A 19,589-nucleotide genomic window follows, 5' to 3' on the forward strand; every position below is an offset into this window, starting at 1 on the left:
GCTGAAACGATGGGGTCAGAAGATCAAACACTGAGCAGGGAACAATAGCGGGTGTCGTTCTGTTGTTCAGTTCAAGGTGTGTGTTGTAAAGCTCTGCATTATCATCGCAGAGGAGAAAAAAAGCATGATGGTCAAATTAATATTTGCAAGGAAATTTTACCACAGCACTGCAAAGACGTCATAATGCACCTAACCAGGGATGCAAACAGTTAATCCATTGTTTAATTGTCTGGCAGCACGGTGGCGCAATGGTTAGCGCTGCAGCTTCACAGCAGGTCATCGGTTCGATTCACAGCTTGGCGGGTGTGCCTTTCTGTGTGGAGTTTGCATGTTCTCCCCGTGCATGCCTGGGTTCTCTCCGAGTCCTCTGGCTTCCTCCCACAGTCCAAAAACAGGTTGATTGAGCACTCTAAATTTTGAGCGTGTGAATGAATGGTTGTCTGTGTCTTTGTCAGCCCTGTGATTGACTGGCGACCAGTCCAGGGTGTACCCTGCCTCTCATCCAATGACAGCTGGGATAGGGTTCAGTAACCCACAACCCTGAACAGGATAAGCGGTTCAGAAAATGAATGAATAAATTAATGATAAATTGTTGATAAAAAATTACTTGATTAAAATTAATTGCAAGTAAATTGCATTTTTTAACCCGTAATTCCCTGCCACCCCACATTAGGGCGCACTTTGTGCCAGACGTCCTTGACACACACAGGAACACAAGAGAAGCAGACCTCTGACAACAACAACAACAAGAAGACAAACAAACAGAAGTGGACAACTTTCTTAAAGATCCACCATCGTGGAAGGTAAATGAAGGCAGGTTTTCAAGAGTAGCAAATCTTGCATGGAAATTCCTAGCTATACCTGGCACATCTTTGTTGAGTTAATTTAACTTTCCATATAGCAGATCACAGATCACAGCAGAAGTGATTCAGAGTTACCTTTCTCATAAATCAGGTCTGCACATTGTTTATTTTAAATTAGACCGACTAAATAGCCATATCCATCTAATCTACATAACGTGATGTCATTTGTAAATTTTCGCGTTCACATTTCTCCTCGTGCTGTTTTGTGCCCGGCAAAGTTCTGCCCCAACGTGTTCACAGACACACAAACATGTGCTCACATTTACACACACAGATGTTGCACACTTGGACAAATAAACGATGTTCCAGGTGTGCATGGGTTTTTAGAATTAACTTTTACTTTAAACTCTCTGTAAATACAGAAACACAAGCACGGGGATTCAACGTGGCTGCATACTGCCTTTCACCCTGGTCAACTAAATGACACACATGCACGACATATGTGCTCTCACACGTCAGTTTAGCATCAGTTCCCACGAATATTCACATTCACACACAACATTCAACACACTCACACAGTAAACAAAGTGAACTTCAGATGGTAAGGCTTAGCATCTTTTAGCAAGTAAACACAGGTGCGGCACCTCAAAGACAACCAATCAACCCACAAAACTTCAAGTCTGGTTTCTCTCTCACACATTTCTCGTTCGCGTCGCTACATTTACTCACTGTTTCACCACTTATGCTCACCTGTAAACACAGAAACACAAGCACAGGGATTCAACATGGCTGCATACTGCCCTTCACCTGGTCTACTAAATGACACGCTTGTACCCGTGCATTCTTAAGACCCCAAAGCTGACCCCAAAATGCCTGTGCGAGCTTGCTCATTTTAACCACCAAAATTTACCAGAACGATTACTTTAATATTACATCAGCGCCTGAATGTTCATCTCTTAACAGCTGAACTAGATATAGCTGACAATGCATTTATCTATTTTCATGTTTCAGGTCGCATTAAAGAAGCCTTGCCATTGCTTTGTTCCATTTGTGAATGTGTTGTTCCCTGCTGTTAAGAATAATTGTTTCATTAAGGAATATGATTTGCATTTTCTCTTTCATAAGAAAAATAGCATTTTTGTAGAAAGGAACCTGTTGATTCAGAGGAAAATTCAGCTTCTCAGAAAAAAATGCTGCTTATCAAATAATTGCTCATGGATCGACAAGATCAAACGATTATCAATTAATTAATTAATTACACAATAACTTGCATCCATACACCTAACATTCAGCATTGTTACTTCATTTACAATATAGGAAAGCATAATACCCCTCTCTGCTTGTATGGCTCCCTCCCAAGTAAAAAAGATGTGATTCTTAAAGAGATATCTTAATCAGATTGCTCTTTTCTTACCTTGCAAAATCATGCTATATGGCTCTTCACGCAAATGACCTCTTCTTGCAGTTGTTGCCAAGTGTGCACCACATTTTAAGAGATTGAAATTTCCCCTCTTTATTCAGACACCCTCATTATGATCCTTCACAGCAGCAGTGACTGTCTGGGTCTCAGGTGTTTTTGAGGACCCTCTTCTATGCAGCATGTCAGCTCTGAGTGCTAAGTAAAGAGTTGTATGTTTTTTATAAATAAAGAACATTTATTTTTATTCCCCTGATGCCACACAGACTTGAGTTTTAATGAGGGGAAAGATATCATATCAATCAGAGGATCTATAGGGGGAAGAAGTGGATCAGCCTTCTGATGTAAGCCTGACAATGCTAGCGCTGTAAAGTTCACTCACTTGAGATAGGCACTATTAAAATGAGGGGGCAGAGTGCTCCTGTTGCTGTGGCAACTCAGCTTTGGAAATGGGCTTGTTTGCAGAGCTATTTTCCAATCTGGCAGTGAAGTGGGGCGTAGCAGTTTGTAGTGGTGCCTCCCCTGTCGAGTGCTTATTACCTGACTGAATGAACAGGCGCTCGCGATGTCAAAAAAGTCACAAAGAGCGCAGCAGCTGGGTCAGAGTGTGGTATCATGAAGATGGTGAAGTTGATAAGAAGTTGAAATTGATAGTAGGCATCACACTGTCAGCAGGGATTTTAACCCTGTTTTAATGGTTTAGTTTTGTTTTCTAATGTGTGAGGAAAACAATCCAGCTCTGTGTATCAGTTTGAGAAACAGCAACCTGTTGTGTAGCAGATGTACTTGTTTCTTCTTGGACATTTCAGAAGATGAATAACACTGATCTGTATTTTGATACAGATTGAAAAAAGAGTCACGGCTAGTGTTCCTGCACACCGGCTGTTACAAAGGATATTCGGCTCCAACCAATAAGATTACAAGTTGCAGCTTCTTCCATTCAGATGTAGGTATAAAGTACCAGTCTGTTCAACCACGCAGTATAAATAAAGCTTTGTCTCCACAGCCATCAGTATGATCGACATGTCACTGTTGAGCTTGTTTTTACCAATGGCACATTTTCACTTGCTTTTCTCGACCTTGTTTTTATTGATTACTTATTTTTCTTAACACTGGGATAAAGCCTTTTACTATTGAGCACTAGTTCACGTTTTTCCGAGCTGATCATGGGTTTTTTTGATTATTTCACTGCAAACCAAAGCTTCCAAAGAGAACAAATAAAAGAATCTTGAACCTTGAGCTATACAATGTTGGATTTCAAACTAGATTTCAGTAAGGGTTTAAAGAATGAGGTAAAAGAATGTCTAGTTTCCTCACATGTTTTTTCCAGGCTTCTGCAAACAGCCAGTTTTTATAACCTTACCAAAACCTAATGTCATGCAACCTTACATGACTTATCCTCAACTTAAAGGTCCCATATTGTGCAAAAAATCACTTTATTAAGTATTTTAGTGAAATTTGTGGGTCTTTGGCTTTCCTCCCAGCCCACAAAATGTGATATTTAATGACAAAACCTGTACTTTGTAGTGCTTGCAAATGTAAAATCCTGACCTAACACGAGCTGTTTGGATTATGGGGATTAGCTGACATCAGCGATTCCCTTTTTTGACCAATCAGGAGCAAATCTGACCTGATTGGTAGTAGATACCCCCCTCCCCGCCCACTCCCCTCCCCACTGCTGGAGAGAAATCTCTCTAGCAGCAGGGAAGAGAATACCGAAGTTGAAGAGCCATCACTGCTCTGTTTTTGGCTGTAAACAACCACATAGTTCCATGCACAAGCTTCCCATCTCGGAAGAAGACTAGACTAAGTGGCTAGAGTTCATTTATCAAGGAAATGTGCCAGCTACACTCAGTAAAACTGTGCATGTGTGTGCTAGTCACTGTACGGCCGACTGCTTTTCCAACTTTGGACAGTACAACAGAGGGCTAGCAAATAGACTGTTCCTGAATCTAGGAGCATTACCAACCATCTGCCAACAAACCTGGGACCCTGGAAATGTGAGTGTTTTAAATGCTGTGTGCTGTGGAGCAGATGTAAGAGCTTTTCCTCAGTGTCCCCCCTGTCTCCGTGTTAGCTTCAGAATGCTAACTTTAGCTGCAGTTAGCCTGTTGTTTTAGCCAGTAATGTTACGGTGAACGAGCGTCGCTGTTTTCTAAACATTGTGCACTCAGAGCTCAGTAGTCATGGTTACATGGCGCCGCTTTCAGTGACGTGGAAGAGCGTGGCTCGTATACACATGAAGGTGATGCCCACTAAATCAGAGCGTTCTGAACAGAGGGGCTATGAGAGCCTGGAAACAATGCTGCTGTGCTGGATTTATTGGCTTTTTGGACCAAAACAAGTTACTACCATTTTATGAAAACATCAATGATCCATATTAAACTGCAGAAAAGGAGCAGAATATGGGACCATTAAGTCAGGCTCTGCAACCCTGTGTGCACCAACCCACCAGCTTTTTGTGAGGAAAGTCCATTTCAGCACTCAGTTTTCCCTCCACTCTGTGGCTCTGAAGTTTTATTTTGGTTGTGAACAAAAGTCACAGCTATTCATCTTTCCCAATGAAAAGCAAACAGTGGGACATTTTTATGTGTTCAGGAAAATAACAGTCATGATGCAGCTATTTGTGCTCATCACTTCCTCAATGACTCATTTGTAAACAAAGGTAAGAGCTTGTTGTGAGTCTCAGCTGTTGCTGAAACCTGGAGCTATTTCATCTTTAAAGGCCCGACATAAAGGATCAGACCTATAAGCGGTTAGTAACATCATAACAGGGGGAAATGTAACAATCGCTGATGTCTATTGGAATTTAGCATGGATGCTAACAGCTAGCCTTGTTTGTTTGTCTGCAGAGGCCTGAATTTTGGGTCATTTCAAGACTAAGCTGTGACAATGAAACACACTCAAATCGTGTCTAACTATCACTGGAAAAGCAGCGGAAACACAATCAGGTTGATTTTAAATAGTAAATGAGATTTTCATCAATTTTATAAAAATTCTTAAAATATTAAGGATTTATTTTATTTTGGTGCTGCGAATCTGTCTCCAAACAGAATGACACAACAAGAGGTATAAACTAGTTTAATACATTTATTTTGAGCTTTGAATGCTATTGTGGAATTGATTTCATTACTAAAAGGTATGGGCATTTATTTTCTAATCAGTTTTTTCCTCCATCAAACATTACACAAGATAAAAATTTGACCATCATTTTCTTCCCCAGGGCTCATAGTTAATACCACACATCCACCGCTTGATTTCAAAAATTTAACTTCAGAAATATTCATTTTTGAAAACTTAAACTGTCAGATAAAGCAGATATTTAAAGATGCTCTTAAGAGGATCTATTTTGATTGCACTCCCTCGCCACCTTGTGGCCTGGAGTATCCACACACTGTCCTAAATTACTCTTGGTGAGGCGTGTGTTTGTTTTAAAATTAAATGGAGATCGTAACGAAACAAATTTTCTTTGTTCAAGACAACTTTTTACTGGATACAACATGCCGAGGTAAGGCATTTATCAGTACAGTTATGTAGCGCTACAGTTTGAAACGTGACATCAAGGAAACGTAGTAACTGGTCACGTTAGTGACATCAGCAGTCCAGTGCTCTGACGTATCTATAGGCTAACATGACAGCAAGTGAACAGTTAGTAAGTAGTTTAGTAGCTATCTACATTTAGCGCAGCTCTAACACATGTCTGTAATGTGTAACGTTACTGAATCCTGGTTAGCTGTGTCCTGCCAGTCATCTACCAAGCAGAGCTAACGTAACCTCACTCTTTATTTTATTGATAGACTCTCAAGTTTAAACAGACCACTGCAGAATAACTGCTGACTGTGGGATGAAATGGACAATAGCACAAACAGCTTAACCTGTGTTAAAGAGTGATACAGCCCGAGCTAAAGGCTAAAATTTTGAAAAAAATAAAATAAAAATAATAATAAAATAAATGCATAAAATAAAATAAAATAAAAAATCTGGAATTTCAAAATTGGCACAAATTTTATTTTTTTAATTTAAAAAAATGCAATAACTCCACAAATTTTGGAATTGATTAAATTTGAAAAAAATGGGAAATACAATTTATTTTACAAAAACTTTGATAAAATTACAAATCTTAAGAAGTAATAAATAAAACAAAATTTTCCAAAGAAAACAAAAATTTGCAAAAATTCAATTTTTTTGAGCTTTCAAAAAATTTGCAAAAGCATTGTTAGGATGTATATTAAAAAAGTAGCTAAATGAATCTAACCACACAGAATCAAAATCTATATTTTCTTACAGATTCGTCTGTTTTTGTAGAACTTGTTATCTTACCAGGGCTGTAAAACTTGAGGTCAGCCATGGACACATGGAAGGTTGGTGGGCTGTTGATGTTGTAGGAGATGAAGTGGAGAGGTGTCAAACTTTACTGCAATATGTGATGCATATTTAATTTAACAAAATGTTAAAGCATGATTTCATTTAGTGTTAGTGTCTTTAATAATCAATACCCGCAGTAGGAAAACAAGTAATCTTTATTTCAAAGAGCTGCAGGGTGCAGACCCTTGCTAATTAAAAAAGATATTACTTACCACTCACTCACCAAGAATATTTTTTTATGGAATATGTCGCAGAGCCATTAATCTGACCTTAACAACAATCATAACAAAAGTTATTCCACCCCACCAAACCATTTTTAAGGAGGAAAATAAAGTCCTCAGAGACCAACACTTCAAAAAACTTGTATCAGGTTGTAAGCAGATTTGGTTCAGTAGTTTTTCAACAGGGTTTCAAGAGGGTTCCTTCACCTTTGCATCTTGGCATTGGTGAAGTTCATTTTTTTAACATTACAAGATGCTAGTTGAAAACGAAATGTCAAAATAACTTCAGTAATTAATTACATGAAGAACCAAACTACTGAAGTGGGTTTAACACAAACATATTTCATTATGGAGTGATCAAAAAAAATCAAAATAATAAAATTCTCACTCAGCCGCCGCATCAGTAGCTCTTTATCTGACTGATTTGTCACTAAATACTCTGATAATTACACCAATGTGCTAATGTATCAATTTGGCAGTCACACATCAGAAGCCTGGTTCCATCATTCAAGTGAGCTGAAAAGGAATAAAAGGAACCAGAGACGAGAGGGAGAGTTGACTCTGAGTCAGTTTCCACGCGTGTTCATCTCTTCCAGATGAGCTTTTGTTGTTATCATCCCATCATGCCACAGAGGCCTGACAGTTCCCTATTAGTTATTGTCCTATTGTTGTGAGCCAAGGAAGGCGGTAATTGGAGATTCACAGTCGATTGTTATCACAAAGCTGGATTTTTTTTCCTTTTTTTCTATTTATTCATTATTCTACATAATGAGAAAATTTCTCTCATTCTTTGACTCAGAAGCACATTATCACTGTGTTATTTCCTCTGCTTTCTTTATTTATTAAAGTGCTGCATCATTCCGCGCAAAGGAAAAGAGAGTAATAAGAGTTTCCTTTTTTTCTTTTTTTTTTTTTTTCTTAGAGGCAGTTTCCAACTTATGACGTGTAATGATTTGTTATGTGGAATACGTCTCAATTTGTGTCGATATTCAATCAAACTAATTATCTTAACAAGAAAGTAATACAATCCAAGCAATCTCCAGCTGATCTCCAGTTCCTTATGGATCAAACTACAGAAGTTTTAAAGGGGCAATCCTGAATTAAATGAATAAGTAAACAGCCTGTGACATTTCCTCATAATTACAGTGAGCTGGCCTTCCTGTGGTGCTTTCACTGCAGAAAGTAAGCCAGCCCCCTGCTGACAAATTCAACTGACAGAGCAAATATATACTTCCCCTCATCAGTCAATCCCTTCATCCTTGGTTCAATGTCTTCTGGGACAGCAGAGGGTGGATTTCGTCTGATATTAGCCAAGGCCCGGGCCGGCACACTGGGGGGATTTGTGAGGGTAAACCTCTTGCTTTGATGTCTCCTCAAATATCCCAGCTTGACACAGTAAAACAAGGAAAAGCAAGCAATCGAGGGGACTGATCCAAAAGAGTTACCCTTCTGACCTCGCTATCAACAAACACAGAGACAGTAATTACCCAAGGGTAAAAATAGAAGAACAGAAATGATTCATTTATTCTTTTCAGGGGTATGGTCGTTGCATAAGAGAATGTGTTGAATGCAGGGAATGATCCTTTTCACAAACAGGAAAATCAGAACAAGACATATGTGATCATATTTAAACTGTATCAGCCTCCTAAACATGTAATGCTCCATCTTTAATTTCCCACACACAGCACACCTTCTCTGACAGAAATACCTGCAAAGAGCTGACTTAAAAACTGAATTGAGACAGGGATGTTGTTAGTTCTGAATGATATTTACAATGAGTTGTACTCCATTGTTTTCCACTGCAGCATAATAAGGTTCTTTATTAAAAGACGGAACATTGCTGCCGGACGCCCGGTAATTGGAGGAAACTGTCATTCCAGGTAAGACGGCTGAACACTGGGCTGTCAGTGTGATGTGTCAGACTCTGCATTGTGATAAAAGTGACAAACCTAATAGTCGTCTCGCATCCTCCAGCTCAAAGGAACCCCAGGGAGCTCTAAAAAGCTTCTCTCTTTCATTCCCCTTCCCTCAGAACTTCTCTTCTCTAGATCAAATGCTGGAGGGGGACATTTGGAGAGCAGAGTAAGAGAAATTAAGAAAAAAACAAAAAAAGGTGATGCTGGCTTCTGAATCAAAGCTGTAATACAATACGTAAATCACAAGTTGGTGAAATAACATTAGCACAACATCATGTTGGGATCAGTTATTGAGTATCTGTAAATTGATTGCAGAATCTGCGAGTGGCAACGATGCAAGCAGAGATTTCTCAGTGAGAGCAAGCAACATGCAGCCTAAAGGCAGTTTCATTTCCAACACAGAAACAAATCCTCTGCAGCACTCCTTTTACAAATGACCTCCTAATGAGGATAAACCATTATTCACCACCAATTGGGCAGAAACAGATTTTAATCTGATGAGGAAGCCATCATGGAGAGTGCCTCGAGTTCAAAAGATGGCAGCATGTATGATTTATCTGCCTGGAAATGAAATCAATAGCATCTTTTTGATCTGCATCGTCAGTCTGTGATAAAGTGGAGCAGCCGTTGAGTTAATCCTTCGCATTGACTCACGACAGAAACACAGGCCACGGCCATTTTTTTAAGTCCAGTCCTGAGGACGGAGGGCTAACTGGCTGCTGAGAAGGAACACTCTCACGGGTCAGCAACTTGACAAGGTTTGATTAATCACCGTGGGAAACCTGGTCGAGAACAGGAGTGACTAATGACCCGTGTATGGCTGTTGATTTAATCAATCAAGAAAAGGCTGTAACCTTGCCGATGCTTGGGCAAAACACAACCACACATAAAGAAAGATACACACACACAGGCATTTGAACTGGCAGGAGTTGTTATCAAATACTGTGTGGTATGAAGTTCTCTGTTCGGTCCCCAGAGTACTAACTTGGCTTTTTTTCTTTCTTTTTAATTATTTGTTTTTTTTACTTAACTTTTTCAGCAGTTCAGAAAAAATACTGGAAATGTCAAATAAATGGATGAAGAAAGATGGATAAGAAAACAAAAACATTCATCCTTCGTGTTTTTTATGCACTGATTTACAAGAGAGTATAAGGTGTTCACTCCTTGTCTGCGTAAAAGATAACGTGATTTTTTTTATCAACAGGCTACATGGACTCATACAGGAAAAGTAGTAAGAGGAACCTTGGGCTTCTAACATTTATGTAAATTTGAAAAGTTTAAAAAAAGAGGTGGATGCTGTATGTTTAAAGGAACACAACACTTGAATTTATAATTCATGAATATGCCTGAGTAGAAGAGTATTTCAAAGTTTTCATAACAATTAATTACATTATAGGTCTGCATCTCAGGACAGTGCTAAAACCTCTCTTGACTGTCCCTGCTTGTTGTCCTTACTCTCTGAGGGATGTGGAGGTTGTGAGACGTTAGGGATGGAGGACTTAGTGGCTACTTGATGCTCTCATACTACCATCTGAAACACTCGTGTGTTGTGTTTACAAGCCATGCCTCTCACACTTCTGCAAAGCCATACAACAATGTGAAATCATCATGGGGTACTTATATTATGTTGTTCAAGGGTGGGATGTGGATGTACAAGGCATTGTGATGGTAGAACTTTATTGTAAAGTAGTTGCAGCATTGCAGTGTGTAAGAGGCAACTGTAGGTTTGATGTTGTGACATGATATTTAGGAATATGAATCTGGGCCTATGATTGGATCACAGGAGACAGCCTAGAGGCCAAACTCAGAGAAAAGCAAAAAATCTCCTCATCTTGGCCATCATTTATCAATCTTGTGTGGGAATTGGCACAGATCTGGGTGTAAAAACAAGCTTACGGCAACGTTAGCGTGTGATTTATGAAACATGCGTACCAGGGCCAATCACAGCGTACGCCCGATCAGGTGTTGATAAATGTGGCAGCTAAAAATACAATCATAATTTACACAACACGCCCCTAAATATTCAAGGTTCAGCTGGTCGAATCAAGGGAATTTACGACATGGAGGGACGCAAAAAGGGAACCTCTAATCGACAACACCACAGCAACAGAGGTAGAGAGGAAATGACACCGCGTTGTTTGGCAGCCAGAAAAAAGTGGCATTAAAGCGAGTCAGAAAAACTTGTCTGCAAGGAAATCACTACAGTGATTCAGCAGCGTGGATGTGACAAACTAAACTACAACAGAGTTTTAAACATTTGATTTACACAGCCTTCATCTATACCTTGATTAATTCATCTATACCCATTTTGTGGGTGTACGCACGTTTGATAAATTAGGGCTCTTGGGAGGAAATAAATCCTCACTGCCCTGGCACTAGGACCCCAGGCCTAGCCTGGCCAACAAACCCTACCCCCATAGCCACTCTCTGGGTTTGGCCCCAGGGGTAGTCACACGTTCTACCTGTCAGGGATGGATTTGTCTTTCCATTTTGTTAATTCATAGGGGTATGCTGACATACATTTCATTCCTCGCCTATGATCATGAGCTGTGGGTATTGACCCAGTAAATTGGAAGAACCATCCAGTTGAGATGAGTGCCCTCTGTAGGATAGCTGAGATGGGGTCAACAATTCAGTGCAGAATCTAGGGCTGCAACGATTGGTCGTCATAATTGACTCGTCTACCATAAAAAATTCATTGACGCATTTTTTATGGTAGACGCGTCGTATTGTTTTTATTGTTGTTGTCATATGGTGAAATCAAATACCAGGGGGTAATGCTCATCTGTAACTTCAGTTCACAGCATGAGGAACTACGTTAACAGATACTTTTATAGGGTAAGATCACTAAGTTCATACATGAGGAATATTAATGAGGAAAAATCTCTGCGCCCTGACGGCGATGCCGTTGACGGAGACTCTCCAGTTTAGGCAGACTGACAGCTCCCGGTGTTTAGCGCCTAATAAAGTGATTTAGAGAGTCTCCTTCTCTTTCCGTCAGTTTTTCAGGATCTGAGTCGCAAACTAGTGTAAAGGAGAGGACATTTATCTGATGGAACTATCTCACTCTCAAGCTCACACTGCACCGGTAACACTCAGCAGGGAGGAGGAGGAGCGGAGTGTGGATGAGTGAGGTGGAAGTAGCCCATGTAGAGAAACGAAATGTAACAGGTTGTTACCAAGAGCTGGGAGGGCACAGCAAACCCCAATGAGCAAATAAACATTAGAAAATAAGCCCAAAGTCACTATTAAGCAGTCTTGCCAACACTGAGAACAACAACTTAGTTTTCTTGTTACCTGCTTCACACATTTTGAGCTTTATTTTGTTTTTGTATGGTACTTATATTTTTATGTCATCATGAATGCAATAAAAACAAACAAACATAACACAGGGCTGACCAATCAGAGGTGAGAACCTAACTCTGAGTAAATGCAGTGAAAATGCAACACAGTGGTTGAATTATTAAGGTCTGAACATTTTAAAGGCCAAATTAGGTTGAAACACAAAATAATCGTGATTAGTCGACTAATCAAAAAAATAACCAATAGATTAGTTGACAGGAGACTGTTTGGCGTGTGATCAAGATATGCTCCTTTTAAAGAGTTATCTAGACTTTCCCTTTCCAGGATAGGATAGCAGAATTAGTGGAAACAAGGTGGCAGGACCGGACAAAAGAATGTTGGCTCCTGGTACCAATTGTTCAAAACCTGTGTAAAAATAGGAGGTACAAGGATAAGAAGTGCACGGCAAAGAAGAAAGTAAAATAAACTCTCCAATAGTTACTTTGGGCGAGAGTTAGAAATAGGAGCTTATTATAACTACGCAGACAAATGCTCTCTCAATGCTAACACAGTACCTACTTTACTATTCAGGGGTGACAGGATACGTGTCATGTATCATTAAAAATCATGAACTTACCATCTGGAGCAGTGTTTTTTTATTGGACTAGCACACTGTGATACACAGTAACGCCTCCTCAGAATATAACTCCTTGGTGTATCAGGGCTTTCTCCAGCATACTGCGATCTTATACCTGTTTCCAGTGCCGCTTTCCTTATTTTCCTTTTTTTTTTTTTTTTTAATTTGAGATACACAAAAACCTTAAGATACATTACCCATAGTGCTCAGTGTGACGCCTGTATCCTTTTGCAGTTGTTACATGACCTTTGCTTGTCTGTCTAGATAAATTTACCTTATGCACCTTTCTCACTGAATTTATCGCAACAATCATCCCCGACTCTGGCTTTATTTTTCCTACCCTTACTGCCACCGATCTCTCCAATCCATGCCTGTCTGTTATATGGTGGAAGTGGGGTCAACTTCTTTTCTTCGCTTGCCTGGTGACTGCAACACCTCACAAAAGATACTGTTTGAAGTTTATATCGACTTGTAGAAATTGATACTGGAGCTTTGTGACGCACGGGTCTTTGCTTGTGTGAAGCTCTGGGGTACTTTTTTACAGAAATGTTGTGAAAATCAGTGCTTTCAAATTGGTGAAATTCAAAACTTAATACTGATTTACTGATACATCAAAACACAAATGCCACCAGCAATGGGGTTTAAGTGACACAGCATCTTGGACCATTGAGAAACTGTATGAATGTAAACTATTAACCCTTGAAAGTTGTTAGCCTCATCAAAATACTTAGTTTGCGTCCTCTTTTCCCCTCGTCAGCGGTCTCATACTGAACTAATAGCAGGGGTAAAACACAGAAGGCAAAGCTTGTACGGGGACAGACTTAAACCAAACCAGCAGGTAGATGAAGGCATCCTGGCCCAGCTATCAGAAGCAGCACCAGGAAGCCTGCTGTGGGTAATGCCTCTGCTTCCAACCTCAAAAGCTAACAAAGCATGATTAAGCGATGGATCCTGAGCCTGAGGCAACAAATGCACTCAATCAATAAATACCCAACAAAAAGTAGGTTTTATATTTTATTCCAAAACCTTCAAAATAAGTTTCAAGTTCAAGAAAGTAGAATAAGCTTAGACACAATGCAAAGCATCATATACAGACGGATAAAATACATTTTATATATTGCAGACAAGCCATGGTGGGTCTTACATATTTACAGTATGTATGTAAACTTTTATGTACAATCTTTTTTACATATACAAAAGCCTTGTTTCTATTTTTCTTTGTATATATTTATATATATATTTATATATTTATATATAGAGATTTTTCATATACTCCCCACTAGCATTTGTACTACAATAATGAAAAAGAAAAACATTTACATATATGTCAATCCATTTTTTCTTTTTATATTACAAATTTATTTTCATAAAAATATATCTCTGTACAAAAAAGTTTTTATTCGTTAACATATTCTCTTTTCTTAGAGACGTTTTCCCTCTAAAGTTGCTCTCTGTTGTTACACACAGTCTGCTGAAGTCCATGTTTGTCCATTTCTTTACAGGAAACCCTTTTGGTGTACAGCAAGACATCGACACTGAATCTTTGTCTTTTACTGTGTTGTTGTTTTGTTGAGGCGTTCAAGAGCCGTGTTGATCTGGCTTAGGCGCTATGGGTTGTCATGAGTCCTAGTCTCACTTAGAGGCTAGCTGAGAGATCTACAGGGCATGAAACAACTGTCATGGAAAAGGAAACAAAACACGATAATCATCCTAGTATGACAAACGGAGAAATACAGTAACAGGAAGTCTGTGGTAATAAAACGCAGCTCTCTATAAATATTCTGCTATATTTTTACTACGGATAAATTGGACATTCTGCTTTTAATTTCAGGGTGACACATGGTATTAACGCAAATTATTTTTTACCCCTGCTGGGCATAAACAGAGGAGCGGTTGTGGGGTTACAAATATTGAACAGTACAGATAGATGAGTTCTGATGCACTCAGTGAAATGAAATACATTCAGTAGTTTTCAGTAATAACTCCAACTCATCTGATGAAAAATGTTGGTACGAGTCCACTGTTATCTCCATTTAAAATATAAAGTTATCCTCGCTCTAAACCTGTTTTTAAAAATACATCTTTTCCCCTCTCCCCTCATGCAATGAGCTGAATAGTGAAAGCAAATTGGATGGAATGGGGCTGAAAAACACAGCAGTAAGAGTGGCTTTGTCACAGCCGCCGGTTTGCAGTGACAATGGAAGATAGAAGATTACGAATGATAGTTGATGTAGAATATGTCACACAGCATGTCTGATGGGTTGTGTGGTTTTTTCAGTACATGTTCACTGCGGCCTGTGTGGAAATGTGAGAGCTCTAAGTGCATGAAGAATTGGGACGCTTTCGGCCTAACCCTGACTGTGAGGAAATTCAGTGAACTCGATGGGAAGTCAAAGAACATAGCTGTGGTGTGTTTCATAATGGAAGAGATGGTGAGCGCGGGGGGGACTCAGAGCTGTGTCTGCCTGATAACGAAATGAGCCTAAGATGAACTGGGGTGTCTGTCTTAAAATATGCAAAGAGAACCAGGAAGTAGCCAGCTTCTATCAAGAAAGACTCTCCTCAAACTCTTCCAGCACAGCTCGCACCAGAACTTAATGATCTTCATATAACTGAACTTCACTTTCTTTGAGAACTTTCTGAACTAATTTCCATTAAATAAAAAGGGGAATCTTTCTATTTATGTCCATTTTAGCTAAACTTATATTTCTCAAAAATAGAAGCATTATTTTGAAAGAAATACTTGATAGTTTGGCTTAAATTTGGCTAACTTTCTTTGGTAAAAAGGGAACACTCTAAGAATCACATGACACAAACACTCAAGCAACCACAAAAATCCATGCTGTTACTCTCTGTGCACTGAAATACAGCACAAATGGGCTCAATGCTCTTTCAAGAGAGATGGAAATTTATATTTTCCCAACGTGTTCTTAATGAGATGATGTTTTTATTTCCCTAAAACATCACAAACACAGACACAAAGACTACTGTCTTCATTTGGTGCATCTCTGGGTCTTTCTGGGTTTTGCATGCAGAGATTATTACAAGGATTTCACTGAGCCAAATAAAAATATCCATACTTTTTATCTGACACAAAAACCTTTCAATCACCCCGTGCTTTGTGAAGAAATGACGAGGCTTGGAATTTGGAAAAACATAAATATACCCACTACAGTCGTCTCATCATATCACAGGGTTATACCAAGGCACTATAATGAATGTAAAGTGCTTGTTTGAGACTGGAGGAGGTAAATAAAAAGAATGAAAACCAAAACAAACAAAAAAGCAACAACAATAAAAGCTCAGAGTCTGGTCCTTTCAAATCATGTCTGTATTTCTCAAGGGTGAGCCCTTGTAGGTAAAAAAAAATAGAACAAAACCAAAAAAAACAATCACATTTGTGTTAGCTTATGCTCTTGTGTAATGTTTGTCCTGATCTGAAGTCTTAACCCAGTCCGACAGAATCTGGTTTTTGTGTGAGTGAGAGCTGGGGCGTCTTGTCTCATCTCTATCTGAAACTCTCAATGCAGCTTCATGACGTGCCATGCATGTGTGTTGAATGTGTTTATGGGACAAACGCATGGAGGATACAGATGGTATCAAAGTGACCTTCAGAATCCAACAAAGCAAAATAAACATTTGAAGCAAGTTCAAATCAAAAATAAATGATATGTTCAATGCAACAGCCGCACAAAAATGGGAGAACTGAGTAACAATGTCTTCAAGATAATGCGAGTGCAACTGCTCCTCTCCCGTGAAATCTCCAGGGTAATTCAATCGTTTCCTTTTCCATCAATTCACGACCAGAGAAGGCAAGGGGCAATATTCTATCTGTACTGTCGAGATAAGCGAGAGCTTTAAAAGTAATAAAATTGTAAAAGCAATTACCGACCCACAGCGAAACTGATTGAAGGAACAATACAGTGATTGGTTTCAAAGGCCTGGATTTCTGAGGGAAATTATGTACTGTAGGTGACTTTAAAGACTTCATTAAAATAAAAGAAATAAATAGATTGTTGTGGAGGTTGACTTTGACTGTGAAAGCAAGAAAGCTGCAATAATATATCCAACATACAAAACAGAGGATCAACAAAGACCAATCTCCTTCCTCAGTTTTCACACTCAAAGACGCCGAAGAAAACAGGATGTCTAAAAAGTCTGAAAGGGCTGTTTTTTGGGGGTCAAATGGACATAATTGAGGATCTCTCCTGTCAGTGGTAATGGTACGCTGAATTCAAGATTCAACATGGATTCCACAGTGAAGCAGGGCCAAATTAAAGCAAACTGCATGTAATGGCTCAATTTGCTGAAGTGAAAATTGAGCACTATTTACCCCACTCAGCATCCACAGGATACACAGGTATGGGGACAGAAAGCGGTAAATAGCTGGGAGCAGAGTGAGATCCAGTCAGTTTCCTTTCTTTGACTCTGCTACTCCTTTAACACACATTCACACATCATCATATTCACAAAGCTTTCATGTTTTCAAATCCTCCTCGTCATTCACTGGCCAAGGTAGCGTCCTGCTGTTAAACCTGACAGTAGATCCTTCCTGCGATGCACTTCCAAAACAACATTTTCTACATCTCTCTCCCTTGTTGTGACAGATTCGAGAAGTGCCAGCATTAGAGGCAAAACACATTTTTACCATATCATATTCATCATTTCCAATTTAATGCATGGGAGTAATCAGTATGCCAGCAGCTCCCCTGCTGTCACGGCTCTGAGGAAGCCTTCTGCAACGTTCTCATGAGCAGCGAAAAACAAAACAAAGCAACACAACTCTTTTTCAACAGAATGGAACTGTCAGAAGTTAACTTGGAGGAAAAGACCTGAATGTAATCCAGGGGGGGAGCAGATCACTGACTCATCCACTCTTCAGACTCCAGCGCCTTCAGTTGAACACTTTGTGGGAGTTTAAACATGACCACACTTTGATCTTTGTTTTCCTAAGGCCAGGTTGGGGGAGCCCATGCTGCATCTCGATCTTCAGAGAGAACACAGTACACACCATCTTCAAGCCGCGGAAGGATGTGGAGGAGGCTCGGGGGATTAAAAGAAAGTCAAAAATTGAGGGTTTGACATCAGACTTGTGGCTGTTCCAAAGAGAGTTTCCCTCTCTCTGCTCCTTTACTTGGTGCTACAGCTTGTTCTGGTTTTGGTAATGAGGAAAAAAAAAGGCAGAAATATGGTCCAAAGGTGTGTATTCTCCAGGGAAATGTGGTGTGTCGATGTACCGTCCAGAACCAGCCAATTACTGTCCTCTGGTGCCGTGGTGTGACAGTGGCAGGCAGTTAAAGACGTAGATCCACAAGATTTCATTTATTTTTTTATCAGTTTGTCTATGTCACAAAAAGTGGGAGGTGAATGACTCACAAACGACAAAAAAAAAAGACCAAAGCTGGAACAAGAAACTGCCTTTGATAAAGTTTCTGAATGGATCTTTACATTGTCTGCCTCTTACACGTAGCATTTTGTTTGTGTCCAGAGCTTCTAGGTAGTAGTCCTAAAACTAATCCTCAAAATGCTTCAAAAATAAAAAAAGAAGGAAAAAAATGATAAATTTGTTTGTGTAATCTTTGGGGCCAGAACAGAGAGCAGATATTTTGGGCAGATTGCAGATGCCGCCATCACCAACGTGTGCATAAATCCACGCACTCTCACTCACTCATATATTCACAAATCCTCTTGGTACTTTTACTGAGTGCTTTTTTTTTCAGCAGGCCAGCCACAGCTACCTTTTAACCCCTGCTCTGGACACAGCTGCCTCAGCAAGCAGAGATTCATCCCTGCTTCAAAAAGAAAAAAAAGAAAGCTCCAAAAAGTTAAAAAAAAAAAAAAGTCTCCAACATGGCCTTCAAAAAGTGACTGAATTTTTAATCCATCCTCAGCCAGAGGCTCAGAGCCTTGGCTGAAACCTTTTAACACCCTTAGGAGCAGATGATTTGGGGTAAAAAATGTATTCCCAATTGCTCATCACAGAAAGCAAGCATTGTGTAGAGGAAAAAGGCAAAAAGCATAAAAAGCAAATGAAAAACAGTCCAGACTGTCTCTCTTTGATTCATACAGGCCAACACTCAGCTGTTTGCCGAACAGTTCACTAGCACAGAGATCTCTGTTAGCTACTGGTCAAATTCTTCACTAAAGTTGACCATTTAATTCCCTTTGGGTTTAGGCGGAGCAGGGTGAAAAAGTCTTCACAGCTCTGCTCCGAGCATCGCTCCTGCCAGCTGGCTGCAGTGTCCGGTGAAAGATTTTCCTTTAACACGGAAAATGATCAAGAAACCATGTAAAGATACAACAGCTTCTGTTGTTGTTGTTGGAATTAGGTACAGCTATTGTATTCACATGGTTTCTCTTTTTGTCTCGTCTCCTGCAGGTAAGAGCCTCTTTTCCGTTGGAGATGTTTCTTGAATGTATTTCAGTGGATAAAATAATCTTTGTCTTGGCCTCTGCTCGAGGAACCACGGATGTCCTCTGTTGGCAGGCGAAGATGTGGTGTACTCCTCCTCTCCTAACTGAATGGAGGATGAATGCATGCAGGAAGGATTTGTGTGTGGAATAAGGTAAAAAAAAATTGGAATTGTAAGGAAAATTCAGACAGAGATGAAAAGAAGTGTACAGAAATTTAAAGGTAAAAAAAATGAAGAAATGATCCATCACCAAAGAAAAAGAAATCATGATGAAGGGATCAATGAGGAGGGAGAAGACACAATCATTAATGTAAATTCCTCATCAGCTCATCTTTCAAATTAATGACACACAACCTAATTTAATTCATGTAATTAAGTTCATGTACATAGCAAGAAAATTCCACACTCAGATTTTTCTCTTCTCTCGAGATTCCAGAGAGAGGATGTAAAAAGTTTAGTTTGAAACATGAAGCTGAATCTGTGTCTCATTGCCTCTGCAGGTTTGATGCTGTGTATGCGTGATTGGCTTAGCCTT

The 19,589-nt window shown here is 39.5% G+C and overlaps 1 protein-coding gene across 1 annotated transcript in view; it reads right to left on the reverse strand.

The window, feature by feature from the left end:
- Positions 1 to 13,756: 13,756 nt before the first annotated feature.
- The window catches only part of csmd2 (CUB and Sushi multiple domains 2), a 280,511-nt gene continuing 274,678 nt past the window's right edge, over positions 13,757 to 19,589 (reverse strand). Inside the window, exon 72 of the mRNA XM_074686270.1 lies at positions 13,757 to 19,159. The gene's annotated coding sequence lies outside the window, so the exon portion shown is untranslated. The remainder of the gene's footprint in view (positions 19,160 to 19,589) is intronic.

Source organism: Halichoeres trimaculatus, unplaced genomic scaffold, assembly GCF_033239565.1.
Source record: "Halichoeres trimaculatus isolate MK-OKI-2021-1 unplaced genomic scaffold, fHalTri1.1 fHalTri1_scaffold_14, whole genome shotgun sequence".
NCBI classification, from domain to species: Eukaryota; Metazoa; Chordata; class Actinopteri; order Labriformes; family Labridae; genus Halichoeres; species Halichoeres trimaculatus.